Source organism: Corvus hawaiiensis, chromosome 3 (assembly GCF_020740725.1).
Source record: "Corvus hawaiiensis isolate bCorHaw1 chromosome 3, bCorHaw1.pri.cur, whole genome shotgun sequence".
Taxonomy (NCBI): Eukaryota; Metazoa; Chordata; class Aves; order Passeriformes; family Corvidae; genus Corvus; species Corvus hawaiiensis.
This window is the reverse complement of record NC_063215.1, coordinates 101145965-101172516: the sequence shown is the minus strand read 5'-3', so window position 1 is coordinate 101172516 and position 26552 is coordinate 101145965. Positions and strand designations below refer to the sequence as shown.

General features: G+C 38.5%; 1 long non-coding RNA gene across 2 annotated transcripts; it reads right to left on the bottom strand.

The window, feature by feature from the left end:
- Positions 1 to 8152: 8152 nt before the first annotated feature.
- On the bottom strand, positions 8153 to 26089 carry LOC125323684. Of its 2 annotated transcripts, XR_007202607.1 has the most exons (6): positions 25998 to 26089; positions 24117 to 24248; positions 22070 to 22119; positions 14710 to 14914; positions 10942 to 11137; positions 8153 to 8217 (listed from the first exon to the last, which is right to left on the bottom strand). It is a non-coding gene; the product is annotated as an uncharacterized LOC125323684 (long non-coding RNA). The 2 variants fall into 2 exon arrangements; XR_007202608.1 differs by lacking the exon at positions 22070 to 22119.
- Between the last annotated feature and the right edge of the window lie 463 nt (positions 26090 to 26552).

Below are 26552 nucleotides of genomic sequence, written 5' to 3'. Positions count from 1 at the left end.
TTAAAGCCATTTTAGAAAGTCTATTCATTTTATAAATTCTCTCTGGGGGATATATCCAAGACAGCTTTCCTTAGACAAAACAATGCTAACAGGTCATCAAAGTCACAAGCTGAAATTTCCCAAGTTGGCAAGCCTCAGCTGATATTCCTGACTGCTGGAAGGAAATGATAAAGCCAATTTTTATAGACAGACTTTGTTTCCCCTTTAAGAAAATGCACACACAGAGTTTAGTTTCAGTCCACTTATTTCAATATCTTCTTGTCTTGCTTGTCTTATTTTCAAGGGTTGGCATCCAAGGGCTGTCATGCTGCTTTTTACTAATTTTGACATCTGGTCAGGTCATTTTTCAGAATTAAATGACACGCAGCTTTCACGTTTTCATTTTTCACCCTAGAAAAATAAATGCTGAAGCTTTCCTTTCATGTATGGCAAAAGCATTTCCATATCAAGCTCACCATTCTTCCTGCTGAACTGAATTGCAATGTGACTGGGATATATCACAACATGCAACCCATACCAGAAAACAATACTTCTGCTCTCTATGCACTATATGAAAGAAAAAATAAATTCTGTGACTCCTGTATGAGCTTTGGAGCAAAATCCTGACCTCTATTTCTAGAAGACTGCCTGCTGAAGATGTGAGCTTGGTCTTTTTTCTAACACAGACATGCAGACATTTATAAGTAATTTGATGAATTGATTTGGCCAAAAATCTTACCCACGGATCACAAATGAGAACAGAACCACCATGCCTTTACAAACTGTGTCTTACAAAAAGTGACCAAGCCAGCTTATAGACTTAGCTTATAGCCCTGGTCATAAAATTTGATTCACATGTGGCAGCTGTATAATCACTCTGTTCCGGCTGACGTGGTCACATTTCCATGCTAATACAATACTTTCAAGAAACAATTAATAGTGCATTTATTTATCATCTTCAGATATTCCAAAAAGAAACTTGGATATGTATTTTAACACAACTCTCCTTAGTATTTCTGTCCAAGGAGCACTTTGGGACCCTCCAAAGTGATGCCATTCAAGCCAATCTGTATCCTTGCAGTGTGAGATGCTATTCATCGTGAGAAAACATCTGCAACCTATTCTTGTATAATTAGTATGCATTTGTAATGCTGTAGATACTTTTATTTCTATGTGTAATTTCTATGCTAATGCTGGGAGGAGAGATCAAACTCCTCTCTGCTCATGGCTTTCTCCCCATGACTGAGGCTTCTCCTCCAGCTCAGCTGAAAGGGGCCAGCAACAAGGGAGGCAATGTGGCTGGGTCTTTTTCAGCATATGAGCGAGATATCCACAGGCCCCAGTGGAACCCTGACCTTCCCACCCAGGGCCACGTTGCTCCTTGACAATCACGTCACCACTGAGATATTCGGCATCTTGAAAACACACATATGAATAAACCAGTTTCTTGCACTTTTGGGAGGTGGAACAGGAGAGGGAGTCTTGTTAAAGGTAGAAAGAACCTTTCTTTTTCTCAGGCTTGATCTGTTTCTAAAAGAAAAAATTAGCCTATTATAACACTACGTAAATCCCAGTTTTCTGTCTTAAATGCTAATTACAACCAGTGCAATTCATACTATTATTTGCACTGTGTGACATTAAGTTAAATTCTTTTTCAGTTAATTTGTTGTTTGCTACTGATCTCTAGTGCCCTTCAGACACTCTTGAAAATAATTATTTAGGTCTCTATTAAAATATTTTGATGAATAAAACCACTGAAGTAGTAGCTGATGACCAGGAGCTAATATTTTAAGCAGAAACAGGCCTGGGGCTTCAGGGTTTTGTTATTTTTAACATTACTGAAAGAAACTGGAACAAAGCTAACGGTGAACAAGCCTTCTAATGCTCTCTAATCTTGTGAGTCAAAATAACACTGACTATATTACTTTACACATAGGCACTGTTTTAGAAAGCTCTTGTCTGATTGCTGTATTAAATTGTGGAAAAACTAAATTAATAGAATCACATGAAGGTGTTAGTTCATCTCCCTGCCAGTGCAGTGTGGTTTTTAAATCCTTAATACCTTAAGTCTCATACTGATTGTTGTAAAACAAGGTGAGGTTGTGTACATTTTACAGTGTAAAAAATACAACTCTTCTCAGGACTTCCCTTCAAGCATGGAAACTCTGGTGCCACCAAATTCTTGAACAGAATTGCATTAATTTGGATAAATTAGAGACTGAGCTGAGAACAGATCAATTATTCTTGTTGGGACATCTATTAAAGAAAGAAAAAATAAAAGATTGTCTTATTTTGTATTAAAAATGGATAGAATCAATTTGAGAGGAAAATATTTTAAATTTAAATTAGAGTATCTACAATCCTTATTAAGAGGCATATCTCAAATATCAGTCATGTGAAATAGTTTCTTATAGTGGCAAACTTTTTAAAACAGCTGTGGAAAAATTCAGTCATATAAATCAAAAGTCAGAAATTGCAGATAATCAATAATACAGCGGCTAGTTTTAGCTTGGTGATTTTTCTTCATCTGTGCTCAGGCTGCTGCTTAAAACCATTTTCACCCCCTGCTCTGAATTGCAGGAGATCAGAGAGTTAATGACATTACCAACATACATTCCATTGCAGAATTTCTGTTTCACAGCATGCCAGCTGTACTCACTCAGCCATCTCCACGTCCCAACTTAGCTTGTGCCTGTAACAATATACAGCTTGAAAATAATATTAAGGAGAGGATTTAATCATAGTTAAATTTCAAAACTAGAAGCTGCCTGCTGATCTGAGTGTTTCTGAATTGCATTCTAGATCAGCGTGCTAAAGACAAACAGGAACACTTTTTGCTATGACACGATCAACTGAGTAAAGGAATCAAAAGAATGGGATTTATTTGCTCTAATTTTCCTGAAAGCAAATAAAAGTGTGCTTTATGTAACTAAAATCTGCTTGTAAATGGCTGTGTATTTTCAAGGAGCTAACACCTTCCTTGTCAACCTGCTGTTTCAATGAAAGGACATGTATTCATATAGGACAAAGTCAGCAGTTTAATGTTATGTTTCCTTCTGTGTTACAAGAAAGGCTGGAAGAAACTGGCCTATTCTTAAGGGAGCACATCAACAGTGCGGTGTCAAGTATCATTGCACAGTGACTAATGCACCATTTTTCATCTTAAATATTTTTATCTTCTATTTGTTTTGTGCTCTGTGAAGTTAGTGAGTTTCTGAGTGGGCACTTCAGAGCAAGTATAAGCCTGTATGCTCCAGTGCAGTTCAAGAATGCTTTTTTCTCCACAAATCCCCTCCCACTGCCTCCTTGCCATCCCCTCAGAGCCTGAGTGTCTCATGAAAGAGACTCCCTGAGTCATTTAACACCCTTCTTGGAGACGGCTCAGCCTCTATCACCTTCTGCATGTGAAACAGCACCAAGATAACCTCCTCCAGATGCACTCTACACAGGCAGTCTCAGGAACTTAATCTCCTGCTTCTGGGAGTCTCAGAAAATGACTCACTTATTTCTTTACCTCTTCTTTTTATCTCTCTTGAGTTCATCGAGGTAATGCTCAAGTTGCACACAAGGCTGCAAAAAAGACCCCCTGGGCTTGGCAGGCCCTTCAGGTCAAGAAGTTCCTCTCTGGAAAAGCAGCAGAAGATCATACATCACAACTCCATTGCAGTGGAAAGCAATCAATGGAAACAAAATAATATCAATAAAATATGTACGAAGCCAATGATGTTCTCTCTTCTGGGGCTGCAGCATTGAAGAGATGTCACTGACAAACCACCAGGAGTTGCCACAGAGCTCTGACACATTGATTTTCTGAAGCTGGGGTCTCCAGCTGTATTTCTATTAAAACAAGAGATCTAGGGGTTCTTCCTGTACACCTGGGAGCTGTTGGCTGTGGAGTCAAGCAGTTCAGAACTTATGCCATTTCATTTTAGCCCTGCAAACTACCTAAAGCTCCTGTAAAATAAGAGCTCATTAAGGGCAAAATTGACAGTGAAGGTATTTTCTGCAGCTAAGCTTACAAGCCAAAAAGCTTACTTCTAAAAAGATGAGAGGAAGGGCAAGGGAAAATGAGCTGAAAATATGTGGTCATGTTTTCTACATTGCAAAGAGTTGCTTAATAGAAAACTCTGCAGTGTAAGATTTAATCCCTCTCTGGTGTGCAGCCTCACCTAACATTTTAAGATGCAAGATTTCAGGAGGCAATTTTATTTTCTTTCTGAAAGATTTCCAGATTCATTGCAGACAAACCAACTTGCCCATTGTCCCAGCTTGAGACAAATTCAGAGGAATGTCCAAATTTGAACGTCCTCTGATAGAAGGCAGGTTACAGCCTTCCCTCCCCCACCAGGTTGACTTTATGATGTCTATCTCCTATTGCTGCTCAGGTTTTTTTCTCCCTTTCTCTCAGACCCAGCTTAAAGACACAGAAAGGCACAGGAATCATGTCTGGCCATAGAGCAGCAATAGAGGATACACATCACAAGATACCCACATATTGAAAGATTTAAAAGTTGGTTTTCTAAGTAGACCAAACTTCTTTGACCTTCTAGTTGTGAATGAAAGAAATGCAATTAGCATGTGAAAATTAAAAATGGCATACTGCAGCGTAGGGATTTGACACCCTTGTCTGTGCTCTGTGATGATATCTCTGCTTCTCTGGCAGAGTTGACTCTTGACTGCATTTCAGTGACATTCAGTTTGAAAATATCCTGTCTAGCCATCTCCCTGTGTCATGAGGTTCACTCAACTCCTAAGAAGAGCAGAGGCATTCCAAGCATCTCTGACACTTGGATTGTGCCACATGGGCAGAATAAAAAAAGGACTTAGGAAATCAAGACTATCACTGTTTCTTCAGAGGTATGATTGTACACACACACACACATACACACACACATATATATATACAGGTTTATTTCTTAAATGTATCAGCCCCAGAAGGTAGCTGAGAAAGAAAATGCAGCTGAAAAACAGCTGCCTGAACTGGGGGAGGGTTAAAAGACAGAGCTGCTTTCATGCAGGCCAATGTACTTGAGACAGGCAAAGAAAGGGAGCCAACGAATGCCTTTAGTCTTGTTCTTTTGGGAGAACTGAGATGGAGGAGACAAAATGATTTGCCCTGTCAAAAAGTGGGGAAGAACCTTCTTCCATAGAAGTCATCCAACCTCAATTTCCTTAGTCCAGGTTAGTAGCATGCCCTTGAGTCTGTATTGGCCTCGTGCTGTATTTTAATAAAATTTTACAGGCTCAAAACAATATTCCATGATCACTCCTGTGACACCAGAAAAGTCTTTACTTGCTGAGCATAAATACATCCTCAGCTGGCCTTTGATGGAAATAGATCTGAAACTCTGGAGCTGCAGGAAGATCCAGTACTTCAGGGACCCACACTCCCAACTAGCAGTGCACAATTAGTATCAGGCTGAAGAGAGAAAACCAGATATCTTCTTTCAGAGAAAAAAAAATAGAAGAGTTTGTATCAAATGGGTCCTTGTTTTTCAGCATATTCTTTTTCTGGTAAGTTCTGTATGCCATATTAGTAAGAAACACTCATTGAAAGAAATGGAAACTTGAAGGAGAGAAACTTGAAAGAGAGAAATACTGAATGACAGTGGTATGCCCAAGAAACTTTCTTTCAAAGGAAGCTCATAAAATATGTAGCCCAGCTGTTCTTTACTTTCTAATCAGGCTTTCTGATATAATGAAAGTTCATCCAGGAAGACACTTGCTCATTCATGTGATGGTTCTGTCAAAAAAAGGAGAAATGCAAATAATGGGAAAAGAAGATCAACTTAATCCATTTCAGCTTAACTGTGCAGGTGAACTCTGGAGGAAATGATATTAAACTGAAATCTGTGAAATTTTTGGCTCTTTAAAAATGCTGCTTTAGACAGCAAATATTTGCTGAAGATTACCCTTTATTGTTGATGCTGCTAATTAGCAAACAAAACACTTGGGTTTTGCCACCACATCTGGCCCTTCCATTTGCTGAAAATTTAAATAATCATGCTGCTCTCCCCTCTCCTAATGGGATTTAGTGTCATGTGCCCTATGTTAAATGCTGTAGAGCACAGCAGCACCTTACCCTGCAAGCAGCAGGCAAAGCCAGCCTGTCACTCAGGGGCTGCTTGTCCTGGTGGCACTGGGTTTGCAGAGTGTGCCAGATTTAGTCATGTATACGAGCATCACCTCGCTGACAGCCACAGGGAGATATTCAGGGCAATTAGAATGGTAATCAAGAATTGACATCACCTCCTGCTCAGCCCATGTTATTCAATATAAAAATAAGCTCAATTAGTTCTGCATTCAGGGCTTGGGTTCACATTAAGTTATGGAAGAGGCAATTAATTCGGGCTTCTCATTTTGGTAGGTTGAAAAAGAAAGAGAAGCATTTGGGTTGTTGTTCTCACTTTTAATAAGAGCACAATTTACTCTTAAGGTCAGAAGTGTGACATATGTTCTGTCTTGTGTTACAAAAATAATGATGTATCGGGTCATCTGAGATATACAGGGCTGAGGGGAAATAAGGAGAAAGCAAGACAGAGAGACAGCTCCTGGCTTGCTGTTGACGTGATTCTCTCTTTCTGTGCAGCCATCATTAAAATGCCAGGCTGCTAAATACCTCAGAAAACAAAACCACGCACTAAAAATAATTATTTATTGGCTTGGATTGCAAAACAAAACCCTCTTGTAGAACAGGCATTTAAAATAACTGTTTTGATATTCAGGCAGCACCTAGCAGTGAGACTGCTTGTCAATGCTTCCTTTATAGAACACTCATTTCTTAAAAAGCGTCGCGTTTCTTGTCAGCTAAAAAGAAAAATGGTTAAATCAGCTTGTCTATTTTTGAAATGAAGATCAGCAAAAATCAAATCAAAACAAAACAAGATGTTTCAACTATTTTCAAGTTCTATTTATGCTTCTTCCTAGCAAAGAAAAATTTTATCTTCCAAAGGAAAATCCAGGAAAGCCTGTATTAAGAATAATTTTATTTTAAATCCAGTGCTGCTACTTAAGCTGTTTAGTTGGTTCCAAGGATGGACTGTGAAGAGGTATTAATTTTAAGAATCAGGAAGACATCCACAGTATCATTTGCCATTGTTTTCTGGGAAGCACGTTGAAGAGCACATTCTCAGTCATCCTTTCACTTCCCATAGAGAGCACTCAGTTTGCAGTGGTATTTTCACACCCAGAGGCAAAGCAGCCTGCAGAGAGGTGTCTGATTGCCCCATACCCCCCAAAGTAGGCAGATTGCTCAAGAAAATTTATTTAGCAAGCTAATTTATTCCTCTCCTAATGAAGTGCTGCAGACCAGACTCCAAGAGAAATTCTCAGCACCTTACCCAGTGAAATCAATGAGACTAGTTACAGAGCAAGAGTATAGGCAGACAAGAGAGTTCCTGTCAGGTGAATTGCTCCATCAGCTGAAATGCTCAGAGAAGGAATCAGCATGAGCTGGCTGATGTACTCCAACCCAGTGCACTGTGAGTGAATTGGTGCAGAGCCCATCCTCCATCAAGATGTTTCCAGCAGTGATGCACTTGTTTGTCTGGAAATCTGCTCTTTAATTCATTGACATTAATGTTCAAAGCAGCACTAAGTCAGTAAGGCTGCATGAGCATGAGAAGGGAACCAGACCAGCAGTACTTCTGAAGGAAAAGGATGGCTGAAACTAAATGAATACAGCATCCCACAGAAAATTCTGCTCCAGAAAATATATTTAGAAGCTGCCTATCAAGTGTGTCCCTGTGCTCAGGCACCCCTGGAACTGCCTGTTTTACCATAGGTCAGACCTGTCTCTAAAGACCAGGCCTGGCAGGCTGGATGCTGATACCAGGCCAAGAAATGGAAATCTGTGGGGCTTTCTTTTGCTTCTTTTACACTGATGACCTTTCTGAAGCGTGCTACAAGGTACAGGGTATTGATGTTTGGGGTTTGCTCACTATGATTTTATGCTGCTTATCTGAGAAAGCTTCACAAAGTAACTTTTGTTGGCTAAGTGTGTTATATGGTATTTTGGTACAAGGAGCGTAAAGTACAGCATTAGGAAATAGTGGCATCCATTTAAAAACAGCACAGGTGATGGCAAGCAAAAAACAAAGGAGAAAACCAGAATGTACTTCAATTTTATCACAGTCTTTCAATGAAATGCTTGATAAAGAGAAGAGTCAAATTCCTCAGGTTGCTAGTGTGTTTTTATAGCAAACATCACTCCTGTAGCTTCCATCAGTCCTTGTTTGCCTATGGAAAATTAAAAAAAATCATAGCTTTCATCATGGATTAGAGTATAAAACAGAACAACAGCCCCTCAAAAAAACCCAAACCACAAAACAAACAAAAAAACTCAAAACCAAAAAACAACAACCCCAAAAAACCCCACCAAAACAAAACAAGAAAAACCCTAAAAACCATTTCCAAGCAACCAAACCAAAACACAGACATCTAAAATTCCAAAGGGGACTCTGATTACAGTGGGTCAAGCAAATAATTGAGCTTGAGAGTAAAAGTCATAGTTAAATATTTTCTAGGGTCTCAGTTAAAGTCATTTAGCAAGTAGATGTTTTTAATTCCTATCTCTTCAGGTGCCCTCAGCAGCACCAGTGCAACTCCACAAATTAGAAAATGAGTTTACGCTTTTTCTGCAGATTCCTTTCCACCAAATCATTATGATGGCTGCCAGGTTCTAATATCGGCGGATCACACCATTTTTCTCCCTGGGAAATATCTGCAATGTACTTCTCATTCCAAGTCCCAGGAAAGAAGAAGAAGCAGCAGATCCAGGAGCATCCCTTTGGACCTACAATTACCATGGGATTCCCAAGATGCTGGCTGTAACATTGAGATTCCTGCTGCCTAATCCCTACCTAACCCATGTCTTGACCTGAATTTCATCCACCAAACTTGGATCTAAATATTTAAAGGCACAAAAAGCAAGAATTATCTAAGGGAATGACCTAAAAACATGGATCTGAAAGCAGGTTAAGGAAATCCTCTAAGCTGGCAGGTAAAGATGAGGCACTTGAATCATTATTTATTGTCATGTAGGCTTTCTTGCACTCTCTTGATATTAAAACATTTAATAGATGACATTTAAATGAATATGGTGTTATTATAATTACACATAGGCTACACTTGTGAAATATTAGAATTTCTATTTTGAGCTACTTTGTGTATTTGAGAAATTGGGAAGAGGTGAGTGTATGACTATTTCTAATTATCAGCATCCTTTTATAGTTTCACGGGAAAGAATCCTTTGTACTGGAAATTTATTTGTCAATTTGTTGTTGAATACAAATGTGTCCTTTGCAGCTTTGCGCTGATAAATCCACATGACAGCATGCTGCTGTGCACACATTTGAAAATAGTGTAGCTATCCATGTGTGGGGCACATTTATGTGAAGGTTATAAACCTTCTGATCAACCCAAAGGCAATTAAATCAAGTGTACCGCTGGGAAACATGGCCATGCTACTTCTTGAACTGCTCTGGCTTGTACAGCCACTCTGCAGGTACTTGCAGAGTTATCCTGCTATTTCTGGTTCTGGGCTACTTTCTGTGTCCTATGCTGTGGTGTGCAAAAGCCTATTTCTCCCTGTTTCTGAGTTTTGAAAAGAAAAGTAGTGTCATTTATGGTGAGCCAGAAGCACAGCTACGGGCTGAGGAAGAGGGCACTGAAGGCAATAAGGCAGTGAGGAAAAGACCACTCTTTGGTGCTCTTGCCTGAAGCTTTACTGTTGTCACTAATTTCTGCCAAGCAGCACGTTTAACTCCAGAGAAGATCCCACCTAATAGTCACCATATTTCTGTCACTGCTGCCACAGCTGCATGACACTGCACAGTGAAGTAGGGTAGCACAAAACAGAACTGAGCAAAAATCTGTTCTACCCGAGGAGTGCCATTTCTTGCTGTGGTTCAGTCAAATCCACTACTCCTAAAACAGGATCTCCGAGAGAGGGTCCCTAGTGGTGTGACAGCACTGGCAAAAACGGCTGGCAGAGGACAAGGGGACATTGCTGTTTAAACAAAAGTTTGTACTGCCAGTGAAAGAAAATTTAATGAAAATCTTAATTTTAGAAAATGTTTTGTTTCCATCTGACCTATAGAAAGAAAGCAGTTTTGACTACAAACCAAAACATACTTTCTTCATTAACATTTTCTATAGTATACCTTTTATTGCAACCAAGTCACTTTCTGGGATAAAACATGTCTGTGAGAAGACAAGTTTTGGAATATTAATCACAAGGGAGATAATCCTTTTTATTCACACCAAGTCATTTCAAACTTAACATACAGCAAGGAAATCATTTTGTATCTGCAGCAAGTAGTCTCTACAGTTAGACAATTCAGAAATTTTCCCTGATGAACTTACACAAAAGGTATAACTTATTCCATTTAGCTTTTAAAAGAGACTGTTTTCCTGAGTTGGCATTTCCTGGTAGGAATTTGCAAATGCTCCCTGCTAACACCCACTGTACCATTATGTATTAAAAGAGTCCATCCCAAATGCACTCCAGCAGTATGAGTATCAGCTTTTGCATGTGTTTATCCAGCTGTCATTTTTACATATGTCATTGTGGGTCCCAGGCCTGCTTTGGTACAGAAAAACATTGCCTGGTTTGTTTGGGTTTTTTTCAATTTTTTTCTTTCTTGTTTGCTCCTGACAAATAAGAAAGTCAAGGAATAATTAACGCACAGACTGGAATGAAAATAACCTCCTAGTAAACAAGTGTGCTCGAGCAAAATAAATGATAATTTATTTTACAAGCAGAGATTAAAAGAACTTGGCTTGTTCAGCTTCTCAAAACAATAGCTAAGAAGGGATATGACTGTTCCCTATAAATATATCTGGGTATGTAAACATGAAGGAAGAGAAAAATTACTTAAGCAACCTGTAGAATATTGGCACAAGGACAAATGAGTACAAATGAGCCATGAATTAATTACGGTAAGAAATTAGGATAAGTACCTGGAAGTAGAAGAGCTGCTTTCAGGCTAATTTATGGAAAAATGAGCTGCCCAGTTCCTCTGTATTCAGCCTCAAAAGGAGTATATTGGTGTTATCCTCTCCTTAAAGCTCAGGTGTGGGAATGCACGGCTGTGAGTAGGTTTGGATGTTTGTATCCCGTAACACTAGCGAGCTATAGTTTTACTTCATTTGGCATCTGAAAAGGAAAAATTAAGTGAAAATCCTTCTGCCATCTCATTTTTATAGAACTACTTTTAGATCCTGTGGGGGTCAGAAACTTACTAACTTTTCCATAGGGGAAGAAAATGGATAAGGAGATCGCCCCTGGAATCCCACACCATGAAAATCTCACTCTGCCCACACACTTCCCCAAAGCTGAGAGCATTCCTTTCCCCAGGAGGGAAAACATGCTCTGATCCAAAATATAAAACAATAAAAATTTTATTCTGGCACACACAAGAGCTCCCCCCAAGGAGCTGCAAGTCCTCATTTTCCCTACCATGAAGCATGTTTGAGCTTTTTTTAACAGCTAGGAATATTAGGGTGTTTTTTAAACAAATATTTCTTAAGCTTGTTTTTTATATTCCCTACCCACTTGTAAACTGTCTGTTAATGGATTTTTAAAATGACAGCGTTCATCCTAGACTTCAAATTATTCACAAACATGTCCAATAAATAATTCTTTTTCTGCAGACTATTTGTAAAATGCATATTTATCCGGAATTGAAAATTCATGCTATGCAGCTAATTAGCCTTCACAGAGGGCTTAAGCAGGCCTGAAGGGTGCCTAGGGCTTCTCCCAGCTCTCACCACAGGGATGCATTTCCCCTAACTGAATTTACATTTCTAAATTTTTTGGACCATTTTATCCAGAAATCATGCCCCTCCTCCACGCCCAGCTTTCTACTCAGTACAGTATTTGTTTTGATCAATCTCTCCTAGAATAATGAAATGCACTCCTTCTCCCTCACTAAATTAAATCTCACTTACATCTGCATCTTAAAGACAGTTTAGAAAAACAAGTTAGCCAGCAAAAAAGAGCATAAAGAAAGTGGGTGTCTTCCATTTGGCTTTCTTGTTAGATGCTCATCTTTGAATTCAATTTTCTCCCTACTTACCTCTCTTACCTTATTTTTCTTTATTTCTGCATACACTGTGCATGTTTAGCTGTACAATATTTAGACCTCCTGAAATGCAAGGAGACTTAGCCACTATTTAGCATTACTGCTATTCTTTCAATACCTATCCCACTTATTGATAATAACTCATTAGGTTACAGGGAAATAATAAGACAGATAATTTATAAAAAATGAAGGAAATTTGTTCAGTTCCATAATCTTAGAAATCACTCCTGGTCTTCAGACAAAAATACTCTGTTTTGTCTGCAAGGAGATATTAAATATCATATACATATGAATTTCGACTCTTTTCTCCCTCATAATTTTCATCAATATTTAGAAAAGTCATTAGTCACCATCTTTTAGTTTTCAAGAAAATACAAATTCTTTCAATTGTCAAAGCTTTGCAAGAGCAATTTTGGCTGGCATACTTTTGGAGAATGTTTGGAAGAGTGACTTTGAGTGGAAAGCTCTGGGACCTGTCAGAACTTCCAAATATGTTATACTTTCATTGTCCTATTACCATGAAAATTTGGTTGACAATCTCTTGAACAGATCACTGCTGCACTGCATTTTGGTCAGGATTTAAAGTTACTGAGTGATATTTAGAAGTATCATCATCAGCCATGGTCAGCTGTGCATACAGAAATTAACACTTACTGTTCAGAGAAATCAGAGGATCTGTCAAACAAGTAGCCATGTATGCATCTAACTGTTGTAACAAAAGCTATTGAAATTTTAAAAGAAAATAAATCACCTTTCAGATCACATGGGTCTATATCAAAACATTATTGCTGTCAAATCTGAATCCTGCCTTGGTAAGGAAAGTAGGACCACAGAAACTGAGAAAGCTGTAGGTTTAGGAACGCCTTCTCAGCAGGGTGTGTTTATAGACATTCTCAGAAATACTGAGCTGCTTTTAAAGACAGAGCTGCTGACCAGCAAATCTCATGTAATTCCACCTAGAATTGAATACCTGCTTTTAAAATGCTATTTTAAGAATGAGTCACGAGGTACAAGCTTAGATCACCTGAACGATGTAATTACTGAAAAAGAGCAGGTTGAGAGTGCACAGATTCCACCTTGTTTTATTTCTGGAGCTGACAAAAGCCGCAATTTGTTATTTAGTTAAACCTGGCAGATTAATGACCTATCAAATTAGGGATGCTGTACACTGCATCAAAGTCACAACCAACTTATTCAGATCCCTTACTTACTAAATCAAATCCATAACCGAGAAAGCCATACACACCACTAGTGAAATGCATTCCCTGATCCACCACACTGAGCTTCTAATCAATATCTTCATCCCAGCCATGGACTTGATTGTATTGAACTCACACAGCACAGCTGGGATAAGCTCCGTCAATGTAAATATGTTCTTCCTAGAAACATGCTTCATTGTTATCCATCATTCCCAAGATAATCTCTGGAAATAACCTGTAACTCTCATCAATGATGAGCATATGGATTGTGAAATCTAGGATATCCTCACTTTGAAACAAAATACAACATCACAAATTCTCTGAGGAAGGTGCAAAATATATTTCGACAGGTTAAGCTCTCTGGTCTGTATAGGACACGCATGCAGAGCTTAATACCCAAAGGATTTTAGAGCAGCTCAGCTCGGTGGAGAAGAATCAATATTCCCATTGCACATACACAGCCAGCACAGGACCTCATAGCAGTTGTCCTTGGAAGCTGAGCTCTGGAAGAACAATTTCCAGGATTAAATATTTAGGTGCAATATTAATACTGCAGGCTTGGTCTGATTCTTAATTTTTGATTCGGAGTTACAGACAGGCAATTAATTTAAATTAGGTGGTATCAGAAGGGATGCTGCTGTAGCAGATTTCTCATCTGTTAATTTAGAACTAGCAGCAATGGTATCCAGTCAAGTTTATCTTAATTTATGGGCATCTTCAGCCTTCTGCTCAGAAGGAAGATCAAATGTGGAATTGATCAAACATTTTCAATATTGTTTTTTCTTCTCCTTTTAATTTTGCAGCACTTGCTTCCAAATGTCTGACACACACAGGTAAAATGTACATCAGAAGCAGTAAAATTTCAAGATTGTTAAAACTGATTAAGATTTGAATATTCTGGGTATTGGTAGACTTTCTTTCCCTTTATTAGTAAACATCCTAGAGTCTATAGTTAAGGATCATTTTAATTTGATAATTTCTTCCAGTAAGTGTATTCTCACAGCTCCAAGTATATGTCCCATTATTTGAAACTTTACTTTGTTTTTTTCAAAATTACGTATCATTTGAAGTAAAGCGTAACATTAGAGGTAAAAAGTTGATAGTGATATCCTATTTATCTGCATATGATTTAGCAGATGATAATTTTGATTCTATATATGAGGTACATGTCATTAGTTTTGTAGAAAGCCACATCTGACTTCAAGGGTTTGGGCTACTGCTGAACAAAGTAACTTGCCTCAGCATCCTGCTCAAAAGACTGCTTGTCTTAATTTACTCCAGGACCCTCAGCAGACTAGAAAAGCCTTACCTGAGCAGTCTGGCTTATTAAGAAACTATATTTCTGACTTGCTGTTCATCTTCCAAATGTTATCTGATTTAATCCTGCCTGTGGAGCAGGTTTAAATATGTAACGTTGCCAAGAACTCTGACTCCCCTTTACTGACCTGGGCCTCTGAGTTGCTCTGCATCCATCTTACATCTCCTCCTATGAAGGAGATGGACTTTGCCAGAACAAAACCAGGACTCTTCCACAATTTTAGCACTTCTTGTAGAGAAAGAGAGGAATGAGGCTGAAGGAAAGGGGTTGAAACTCTCATCACCAGTCCTGATTGCAGTTTAGGAGAACTCCAAGGCCACACATCTTGCTTGCTAGGAAAAGAGTGACAAACAGATATTCAGAGTAACCTTTTGTCCAGACGGAACCCCTTTAACAGGAAGACTGACTCAGAAGAAGCAGAATTAAACTCACTACTAAACACCACTGTTATTCTGCCCCAGGCAGCAGTATACCAAAACCCAGTCTGGGAGTTCCTGATGTTTCCTGTAAAGACAGGTTTTGGTTTTACAGGAAGGCAACAAAGGTACCACAGCAAAACTGATATTGTTTTGAGGCACTAATTTTCACTTGTAGTCTTTTGTGCTATTTTTGTCTTTAGTAGAGAAAAAGTTGCCTTGACTGTGCCACTTAAATTGACTAAGATTTATTACATTCTCCCAGCAATTTCTTTAATGCGCCTTCAGAGCATTATGTAAAAATTGAGCAGGCAAAAGAGTCTGCTCCAGAGCTGCACACAAACAGATGTCTGGCAGTATCCTTCCAAGCCCCTATCCCCTGTTGGAAATATCAAAGCTGCAATGTCCACTCAACAAGACTGTCAAAGTCACCTCTCCTCAGCAAGGACAGCAGGACACAACTTTCATGGAGCAGGTCCAGCTATAATAGTATCAACCCCAAATTCGGCTCGTGGGTAGCAAGGCAAACAGCCAAGTGGATACGAACATTAGGGAGACAAAGTTCCACAATTATGACCCACTGCTGATTTCAGAGGTAGAGAGATCACCATCCAGGATTTCTATGAGAGTTTTTTTATAAGCAAAGAGTGTGTTTTACTGGATCCCTTAGAAATTAAGGAAGTGTTCTAAAAAGCACTAAATTACTTAAAGGAGCTAATATACATTAAAAAAACCCAAACTTTATTACTTGATTATCCAACCTGTTTTTAAAAATACATATTCTACTTCAATATTACATGTATATTGTCAAAATAATTCACTGATTCTCTATGTCAGTGGTGGGAAGGATATATTCATACAAAAGGATGCACACAGAGTTGTTAGTGTAATGAGCTGAGAGGAAAGAGTGTGCTCTTAAATGACAGCTTAAATAAGGAAATCACATGCTTGAAAATGGTCTTCGTGAAGGACTGAAATTACAAATCAAATAAGCAGGAAAGGATTCATTACATTGTTTACTAAAGAGAAAGTTGCTATCAAAGTTAAGCTTCAAGTAGAGGATTCACCAGATATTTGGGAATATTTCTTCTGTGACTTTTAAACTGGTTTTGGAAATTAAATCTTCATGTGTGTTACTTAGAAGCTCTTTTGTACATCATGCAATTGTTCTACAGTGGTCTTATTTTATTGTGTATATTTTTATGCCCGTGTTTGTTTGTTTTTACGTATTGTACAATTTCAAAAGAAACCTATGTTATAAAAACCCCACATTTATTGAACTCCCAACTCTTCAGTGTGAACAAGGACAGTAGAACACACAGCTCAGAATAAAAGGATAGGTAAACAGTAGATATACTGAATCTCACAAGAGTTTATAGAGTTCAGTAGGAACAATACCTGGATGAGCCTTCTTTCCAAATTTTACCACTTAGGTGCTTTTTTATTAAAGAAAAGCTTCTCACAGTATGCAACCTTAAGTGGTGATGCTGCAAACACTTTAAAACTGTAGAGCTAATGGAAATTTTGATCTGAAAGGAAAATCTCTTCATTATACTCTCTGAAATTAACTGAAAAGTAATAAAGAATCCTCCTAGTACATTCTGTACAAATACAGACTAAAGGAAAAAAGAAATTGCAATGTTCTGGTGTTTTAAGACTGCAGTACTGTGTCAGCTAAAACTGAGCAAGTGAATACCTTGGTACGGTTATTCAAAATATATTGTTGCCTTTCTGAGTTATTAAGTGTTAAAAAAAATGTATCAGACAGTCTTATAACCACACTAAGCTCCTTTAGGTTATCTCTAGAGACAACTGAAAGATAAATATCCATATTTTAGCATATTTACATATGTAAATAAATAATACAGTTACCCTTGTATATGAAAGAGCTCTATATTTGAACGAAAATAATTTAAAAGCAGACAACTATTGGGTTCTGGATGTATTTTACTTAATATTGATTTGAATTTCTAGGGAATGTACTTGTTCCACTGCTTTTTTGTATTTGATTTAGCAGACGGTAATTTTGATTCCGTATGTGAGGTGCATGGCGTGGTAGGTGAAACGGCTGATAAACAGGGAATTCAACTGAATAGGAAGTATATTTGATTTCACAATTCAATGTCTATTTAAAATATTCTTGTTCAACGGGGAAAAAAACGCGTTTTAACATGGCCTGTTGATTTCATCATCAGCTGTCTTTTGCGATACAGTCATATACAGTAAATATTTCATTACAATATTTGCTCTGGTTTTCTCTATATGTTTTAATGTCTGATGCATTCAATATAATTTTAAATTGGGTGACAGGTCACTCGGGCTCCCTTTGTCCTGTTCAGGGAGAAGGGACAGGGAGAGAGCTGGATGAGCCCCAAGATGCCTCTCCTCTCTTGTCAGGCAGCTCTGACCGACAGCTGCCCACAGGTGCAGAGGCACCTCAGCACAAATGGGAATCTGTGTTCCCCTGTCCAGCTGCTCCTGGAGTATCCCCCAGCCTGCACAGCCCTGCCCTGTGGGGAAGGACACAGGGGCAGGACAAAGCCACATGGTGGGGGCAGGACAGAGGTGCTGCCCAAGCCATGGCTCCTTCTGAGGTGCCAAAACAGCAGCTTTTAACCTTCCCCGTGGGGAACTGAAGGTGACCAGGGATTTAGGACATGGAAATGCCCCCCATCCACTCCCTTCCCACGCTCTGAACAGAGGGCAGAGGCTGTTCCCAGGGTGGTGTGCATAGCTGGGAACCTCTCCTGCCCTGCCATGGGATGTGGCACCATGACTAGCACAGGAGGAACCTGCAGTCACATTCATAAGTGAGTGTGGACTTCTTGTTACAGAGGTGGGAAATCCACTAAGGCATCCTCTCTGCTGCAGCCCACCTTCAGGGGAGGTGACAGATGGCAGCACCTTCCCCCTTTGCTTTGCACCATCACACCAAAGTGCAGTCACACAGCTGATGACGGAACTGAAAGGAAGAAGTTTCTCCACAATTCCTTGAGAGATTGTGGAGTCTCCATCCATGGACATACTCAAAAGCCAAAGGAACATGGTCTTGGGCAACTTGCTCATGATGAGCCTGCTCAAGCAGGGGAGCTGGACCAGAAGACCCTCACAGATCCCTCCCAACCTCAGCCATTTTGTGTGATTCTGTGCTTTGATCTGACTCCTAAAACACCTGATGGCAAGGATTCTGGGGCAGGGGATGATGCCAAACTCCTCCCATAGTATTCTTCACCAGACAACATGTCCCTAGTCCAGAACACTGTATATCAGACACAGTCAGAAGAAAAATAAGATCATTTCACAACAAACATCAACTGCAGGGCTGGGGGGGGCTGGCCCAGGAGTCACAGGGGTTCAGCTGGTGACAGGAAATCGGCACCTGCACCAACAGAGCAAGAAAGCGCTGATGAACCCACAAAGGTAGGAATTGGTGTGCTTTGGTTCCCTCTCTTTGGGGAACACAGCTGACAAGGAGCTGCTTATGGCCCAGCAGAGAGAGCTCTTGCTGGCTAGAACTTTAGAGAAAGGGAGTCTTAGAGAAGAGAAAAAATGGTCAAGGAAAACAGGAAAATAAAACCATCAGCGCAGAAAATATAATTTAAGAGAGAGATCTCTGAAGAGACATTGGGTCAAAGGCCACAAAAATTCCAGGTCCAACAAAAGGATGTGGACTGGGAGGGCATCGCTCCACAGGAAGGTCAAGAGGACACATGCTGATTTATAAGCCCAGAAGCAGTGGAAAACATAACAAAATGCTTGTAAGTAAACAACAGAGAAAGATTAAATATTTCCTTTAACCTCCTCAAACTACGTTAGCATGGTTTCTGAGTGAAATTACACTGCTCAAAGTGGACCAGGTCACTCCAAAATATTTCATGAGCTGAATCCAAGGTTTCCCAAGTTTTTTTAATAATATAAAAGTGTTTATAGTCTGATGAAACCACTTTTATCTCTGTACCATAAAAAAACCCTCACAATGTTTGAAAGAGCAGAGGCACCGTTTGATGCATATTGCTCTGGGAAACCTGAGAGAAGCCCAGGGAAGAGTGGGAAAGCAGCAGTGATGAGAAGTGCACACAGTTATTGTAGTACAAGACACCAAAGCTGTTTAAGAAGCCAAGTAAAAGCTGCAGCGGACAAGCCTGGAGGTTATGACAGGGGCCTTGGACCTGGGAAATGCATTTTCCATGAAGCTCCAAGAGCAAATAACATGATTTGGAGGCAAAAAAAAAAAAAAAAAAAAACATGAAAAGGAAAAGAAGTAAATGAGGTAAATGAGTTCCAAAAAAAAAAAGAAAAAGAAAAGGAAAAGGAAAACATGGAGATTTGGTCCTTTCGGGTCAAATGCTATGTTCGTAACACCTGAGCTCCCTTCTACACTATCATTTCAAGGAGAGATAAAGATAAAACACTTCAGTAGGCAATATGAGTACAAACTTGAAAAATGCCTCAGATCCAGGTTTTCAAAAATATCTATGGACAGAATAGTTACATTAAAAAAAAAAATCAGGTATAAAGTGCTTTCATATTTCCCTTTTAAATGCATCAGTGCCATGTAGGGGATTTTCAGAGTCTTGCTAAAAGCCCAGCTATATTTTCAAGTATTGAAGTACCTTGGAGAACAAGGGCCAACATCTCTTAGAATCTTTCCAAAATGAAATGCAATTTCTTGTGTTCACGCATTAGCAATTTTAATCCTTCCTGCACCAAAATAAAAGGCCAAAAGCAGAGTTTAAAATAGTAGTATGTTCCAGTTGTGGGGTTCCACGTAAACAGAACCCTGAAGAAATACTAGGTTTTTTTGAAATCTATTCCAGGAAATTAAGTAAAGAGGATTTAAATGATAGAAGAAATAAAAAATGTGCATTTTATCCAATTATGCTTCATTATGTTTAATTATGCGAGCTGATAGTGGAATTATAAAAATGCATCCCTCCCAAAGGTTTCTCCCCTAAACATCCCCAAATTAGTCCTATGCAATCCAAAACTGCTTTTCTCCTGCATCCCATAATACGTCCCACAGCCCAGTGATGGCCCTGGGAGCAGCCATCAGGGTGCTGTTTGGTCTCCCCATCCTGCCTTTGTTTCTCTGAGCTCCAATGTGGGTGTACAGAAGAGTTTTTATCACATAAAATTTTATATGAAATGCAATTTCATATAAACTTAATATGAAATGCAATTATGTTTGACAACACAGCTACAAAATCCAGTAAAGAACATTACATAGATAAGTCACATTGACTTTGACTTAAAAATTATTTATTTCTTTATTAATATTCTACAAAGTGGCTATAGGGAGAAGGATTTAAATTGTAGTACATATAAACAGGTGTTATGTATGTTCACACCTGCATATTGCTCTCATACCCCTGGGAGGCTTTATTATTGTCCAACCCTGAAAGTCACAGCAGACACACTATGCTGTGGTGTACCTAAGTTTTCAGAAATTCCCAGGTGGAATTACCTCCCTCAGCACACTCAGAACCACAGCAGTCAGGTCATCACATTTTCAGCGTAAGTTCTGCTCTTCCGTATTTCTGATTAACGAATTTTGCTTTATTGCTCACTCTATCAACTACTTAAAATTTAAACCAGCTATCAGATCAATACAAGCGTTTCCAGTGTTCATTATTCAACTCTTGAATGCTTTTCCTTCCTTTTTTTCTCTGTCTTCCTTAGGTGTATTAAGAACTTTGGAGATGCACTGTAAAGGCCCTTGCATACAACAGAAGTATATTCCAAAATTTATGCTTAAACTGTTTCTTTACAGTACTAAGTAAAAAAACCCGGAGTCGTAAATGCCAGAGTAACTTTCAACAACTTCTGTGTCCCAGTTGGATCACCCAGGTCCCCTACAGATTGCATGATCACAGATGTACCTTCCTAAGTGATAACCATGACATATTTCTGTGATGGGTTACTCCTTTGGTTTGTATGCTGGTTGCTAAGGTAAAGTTAATTAAAGTTAGTACACCTCAGCCATAACCCATAACCAGTTAAAGAAGACATAATGATTTGTCCTCCATAGAAAACATTCATTCTAAAATACATTGCACTGCAGTGACGTTAGAGTTGTATATATAAAAGTAGATGTATGCACACCTTTTTATATAGGTATGTATAGAATGTATTAGGAAATATATTATGTATCTCTATATATAAACCCCTAAGCCCATCAGCAAGAGGTAACAACACATCTTTGTGATGATTAATGGCTTTGGCAAATTTGACATTGGGTTTTGCCACAAGAAAATTGTCTGAATATCCTTACTCAGGAGGCACACCACGTTTAGCCTCATTTATCATAATTAGTTTAAGCTATTTCAACAGTATAATGAAGGCTAGGGAACCAATTTAATTGTTTATTTATTTTAGAAAAAATATTTTCCATGTGTCATCATATCTGCTTTGCACTTGACCTTTTAATCAAAACACTCACAGTCATTTCTTTTCATCCCATATTTACTTACTGATTACTTTTGCTCATGTTTTGTGTGTTGCCTGAGTGCTGAGTAACCAACAGCAAGAAGGGTGATTCATTAGCACAAAACACAATTATTATGCCGTTTTATGAGATAACTGAAACAATGACCTGATGCAGGACTGATGCCTTTGCATCTTCCCTAAGTCTGTGGAGCTGCAAATCATAGTCAGAGTGATGGGACACTTCCCAAGGAACTGAGAGGAAGTGCCTGAGCCCATGTCAGAAATAAATAACATTGTAGTTGTGCTCTAAAACCTTCCTTCTTTTTGTGATGGTTGCAGCAATTAAGCTATATGAAAACTCAAAATCTGTGCAGAAATATAAATCCCCTTCTTTGGGAAAAAGAAAAACAGTAAAATACAGAGCAAGGTATCTGTTCTGCAGCTATCTTTGGAAATAATTAATCAGAATAAACACTTTTTAAAAAGACAACCTAGAACACAGAATAAATTTTACATAAGCTTTACTTCAATATATAGTGCAAAGTCACAAGGAAAAAAATAAGTTTTCCAATAAGCATTTTGCAAAAAGAAGTAACGTGCTCCCCTGATATTGCAGATCAGTGTTGCTCTGCGATTCCTCCTTACCAGGTCAAAGCTGAAAATCAGATTTCTCATTAAGTAAAGGTTTTCTCCAGCTGAAAGAAAAGAAAAAAAAAAAAAAAGTATCTCTGTAAAGTTTTGTAAAAGCTCACCTAAAACAGTATTTCTTTGGGCTGGATTGGAAAGAAACATGGTTCAGTATAAGCACAGGTATTTACAGAAGCACCGTAGGCAATGCAGTCTTGCTCTTACTCAATAGACATGAAGAATATTGATAGTGGAACTCAATTATGATTGAGAGAGAAAAATACTGAAAATTCATCTGAATAAAATGAAGGCTATTGATCAGTGTCAACACCCCTGGAAAACCCTTCCGCAAAAAATCCAAACCCAACCAAAACCCAGCTCTGCATATTTGGGGAGATAATTGAAAGGCAGAACAATCAATCTGCTTTAATAACCATTGGGGTCAAATAGAAATCAGACAGTAGAAGTCAGGTAGAAAAGAATCAGTCAAACAAATCCACATTTTATAAATAATGGGACCATACAGGACATCCATCAGGTAACATATGGCTCAGAAAAGAAGTGCAGAGTTTGAAGGAGCCATTTCCACACTCTAAGAAAACAGTTTGAAAATGAGCAGACTAGAAACAAAGCAGTTAAATTCAAAAATTTTAAAAAGTGAAACAGCACAACTTTTTTTGAGGAGGAAATACAGTATATATGGTTTCCAACTTCTGAATAGTACAGTTCAGTGGTGTTGCTGGAAAAATAATCTGTCATCCACTGACATAGATGCTGAGCTGAGGTTTTCAGCTACAACTTGCACTGATATTCAGTTGAGTGATGCAGGAGAACCGAGATTTTTACCTGAAACCCCTTCTAAAGCAATGGTATATGCACCTTAAATAGACTTGCAAAGTTAAAGTGCTTTTTTTGTCTTCAGCCTGAGCAAAAGAATGAAGGATCCATTATTAGACAGACAAAATAAAACCAATCAATAGCCTTTGTCATTATTTTTGATGATTTTTTTGTTCTTATTTACACAAAGGTGTGCTCATAATTTTTTTTTTTTTAGCCTGAATTACTTATAAATAAAAATGCTGAATCAAAAAAGCGTGGCAACAAATGTTTAAATTAATATGAAGCATATTCACAATATACCATCTTAAAGGTGTTGCTTTTTAATACCATTTTAAAGGTATTAAAGAGTTAGAAAGGGTAGAATTTCCTTATATTTTAGAGCTATTAAAGTACTTGTAATATGGTCAACAGAGCCTTAAGAGGCAAAAATAAACTCCTAAGTTTACATAAGTTATGTCTTAAAATGTTGCATGATGTCTTTAGGCAGTATTTAACTTTCCTTTTCCATATTCTGAAAGAAAATTACAGATTTAAATGGTACTAATGTTAAGGGCAAGATTAGTCTTAAATGGATTTGATTATTCTGATTGGAATGTATCCCTTAGTTTACCAGTCCTCTTCAAGGCACAGGTCTGACTGCAAATCAAGAGGTAATACAGATTTTTGCTAAAATGCACCAGAAACATGGCCTTTAGTCTAATTCCTCTGCAAAACATGTAGAACAGGTCTCTTAATAATCACCTCAGGTAAATACCATTAGCTCTCCATCTCTTTTATATTATTATATGGTAGTCCCACACCTTAGCATAACTGGCCTTCTTTTCTCCCACTATCACCTCAAGAGTTCAGCAGGAAAGGATCGTTAAGCTATGAACATTTTCTACTTTCAAAAAAAGAAAAAAAAGTCAAATTCTCCACTAACCATAAAGACAAACAAAAGGAGAACTTCTTTAAAATTACCTTTTCATCTACAGGAGAGGGCTGTCTAAATGCAAATGAATCCACAAAAACCTCTACAGATCTGTGGGAAATTTGGTACTTCCAAAACAAGACCTGATAACCCAATTTCTGTGAAGGGAACACCATCCTGTGAAAACCATTTTTAGAGGGCCAATACTGGGGAAACTTTGAGAAAAAAAAGCATTATAAAATATATTGTGATTATAGTAGAGCAATATGTCAGTGATAAAAATGTAGGTATATATAGGCCCTATAAAATACTCACAGAAATACTGTATCAGATCTCCATACCACACCAAATTCCCAGGCATTCCACGGAAGAACAGTGTGGATTTCCTTCTCCACTCTCCAACCTCCCTTCCACAGACAGGTATCAGACCACTGTAGCAGCTTGGTACTTAAAAGGAGGGAAAGGGAATGAGATTGAGCTGCCAAAGTGGATTCAAAGAATCAACAGCAGGAAAAAAGGAGAACAACCTAGATTTGACACACTTCCATTCACTCTGTGACACTGCCTGCTTCCAAACTATGAGAAGAAAAATTTTTCTGAAAGCCTTTATTTAAACTAATATTCATGTGCCTAAGAAATGGCAGTAACCAGAGAAGAAAATTTCCTAATTTTTGTCGCTATGTGAAAATAACTTTAAATCATTTTTTGCATAAATAATATGTAAATCCTATACATCAACTGAAAGATGGCACAAGGGAGCGTGGAGTTCAAACAGCTGGTCCCAGTTTCCCCTTCCACCTGGCATGAAGAGCGCACATTATCCATGAGACTTAATCAAATTCTGATGACGGATGTTCACATATTGGATATTCTCCTTTCTCTATTCCAGATTAAAGAGAAAGACTGAAATATGAAATTCATTTGAAAAATGAAACATATCTGAACTCTTGTTTTTGTCTTTGAAAAGGGCAGCTTTCAGAGGAACAAAACATTCAAAGGAGCTGTTTCCATAAATTTAGCATCTCACAGAGACAATGAACGGATGGAGAATTCCACTTGTCAAACTATTTTTTTATGGCTGCTCTGTTAGATTGCAGCCGGTAGAGTTGGTAAACAGCCAGCCCACAAATCTCCACACTTTTACCACTCCATTTGAGAAGCTATTTGTGCCCAAGATGCAGTCAGTCAGCCCAAACAACTGAAAAAAATAGACTCCTCAGCTCTCCTGAAGCAGCTCGCCTGCTGAGCCATGGAGGTTACATCGTTCTTCAGAATTATCCTGGTCTTTTTCTCCTTGTTGAAGTAACAGAATGTGCCCAAACCACAGCAACAAATAGTCACTCTCTGCCATAGCTATTCTCCTCCCACACTCAAACCTTCTGATAGCATTCCAAGACAAGATTACAAAGTGAATGTGTATTTTGACATTGGAAAGAGTTTTTGACTTTCCCACTGTCCCCCAAATCTTCTCTCCTTATTTTTCATGCTGGTAATTGCCTTGGTTTGGCTTCATAGAAGGGAGGTTCTCGTACATTTAACTCTCTTACCTTTGAGCAATGTCCAGTGTAGAAGACTGACCTGGGTTATTTGCACATTTTACATAAACATCAGCTGAAATGCCAGGACTTGATTCCAGCCTCACTTCTCCTTGTTTTACAGCACGTCAAAGAAACAGCCTTCATTACTTCTGTGGTGTACCAATAAGATGACAAAGTTCAAAAAATGTCATCCTATGCAGGAGTTTAATTTATTCCTCTGGATTACTGGGAAACTGATTTTGTCATGAGCTCATACCTATATACACAGTCTACATGGGATTTTTACTTTTTCCAGAACTGGAACTCTGCCTGGCTCTACTAGATGTCTTCCCCTCACAGTTGCACTCAAGCCTTATCTAGTTGGAGTTTATGGCACATAAAATAACCCCATTTGACCAAATGTTCAATCTCATTGTTAGGTGAGGCAGAGATTAGAGTCACACTGCACACTGGGGTGGGTCATGTCTCATCAGTGCTTTCAGCATAAACTCTTGTCCTAAAAACTCATTCAAAGGTGAAGCATGATTAGCATATATGTTCCATACTTCAAATTCTTTAACAAAAAAGTTCAAAACAGTTCGATTATTTTTAAACTGTAAGAAGAAGAATAAAAACAAAATAAAATCCGAACTCAATTCTCATTGTTGACTATACTCACAGCACAAAGGATTTTTGCTCTTTGAGGTTGAAAGTCACTTCACTTGGACTTTATTAGATTCACTCAAAGAGTCATATAGGTGGAATGAGAGTTTCTGGGGAAAGAAAATGTGAAAATTAGGAAGAGGACACAGAGAGCATGACAGAGTAAAGGGAAAGCTGAACTTGTTTTCCTCCACCATAAAAGCGTGATGCACTAATGGCATGAGATAAAAGTGTCAGACTAATACCTCAGTGTGAGGAACAAGACAACTCTTAGAAAAATTAAAGTAATTTATTAAAACAGAAAAATTGAAACATTATAAAAATCAGGAAAATATCAAAATTTGGGATCCTAGTGGCCCAAGAGGTATTTCCGGGAACGGAGGGATTAGAGATCTTTGGGCTTAGACAGCACTGGACCTCCGGTGGAAAACTTGCAGTGCTGGGCCGACTTTTAGCTAACCCAAAAATCAGAGAAAAATTATTGAAGGCTCCTAAATAGGAGTAAGGCTTAAGTGCCCAGCACTGGCGCCCACGACACCTAATCTGCAGTGGTCTGCACCTGCTCTGAGGC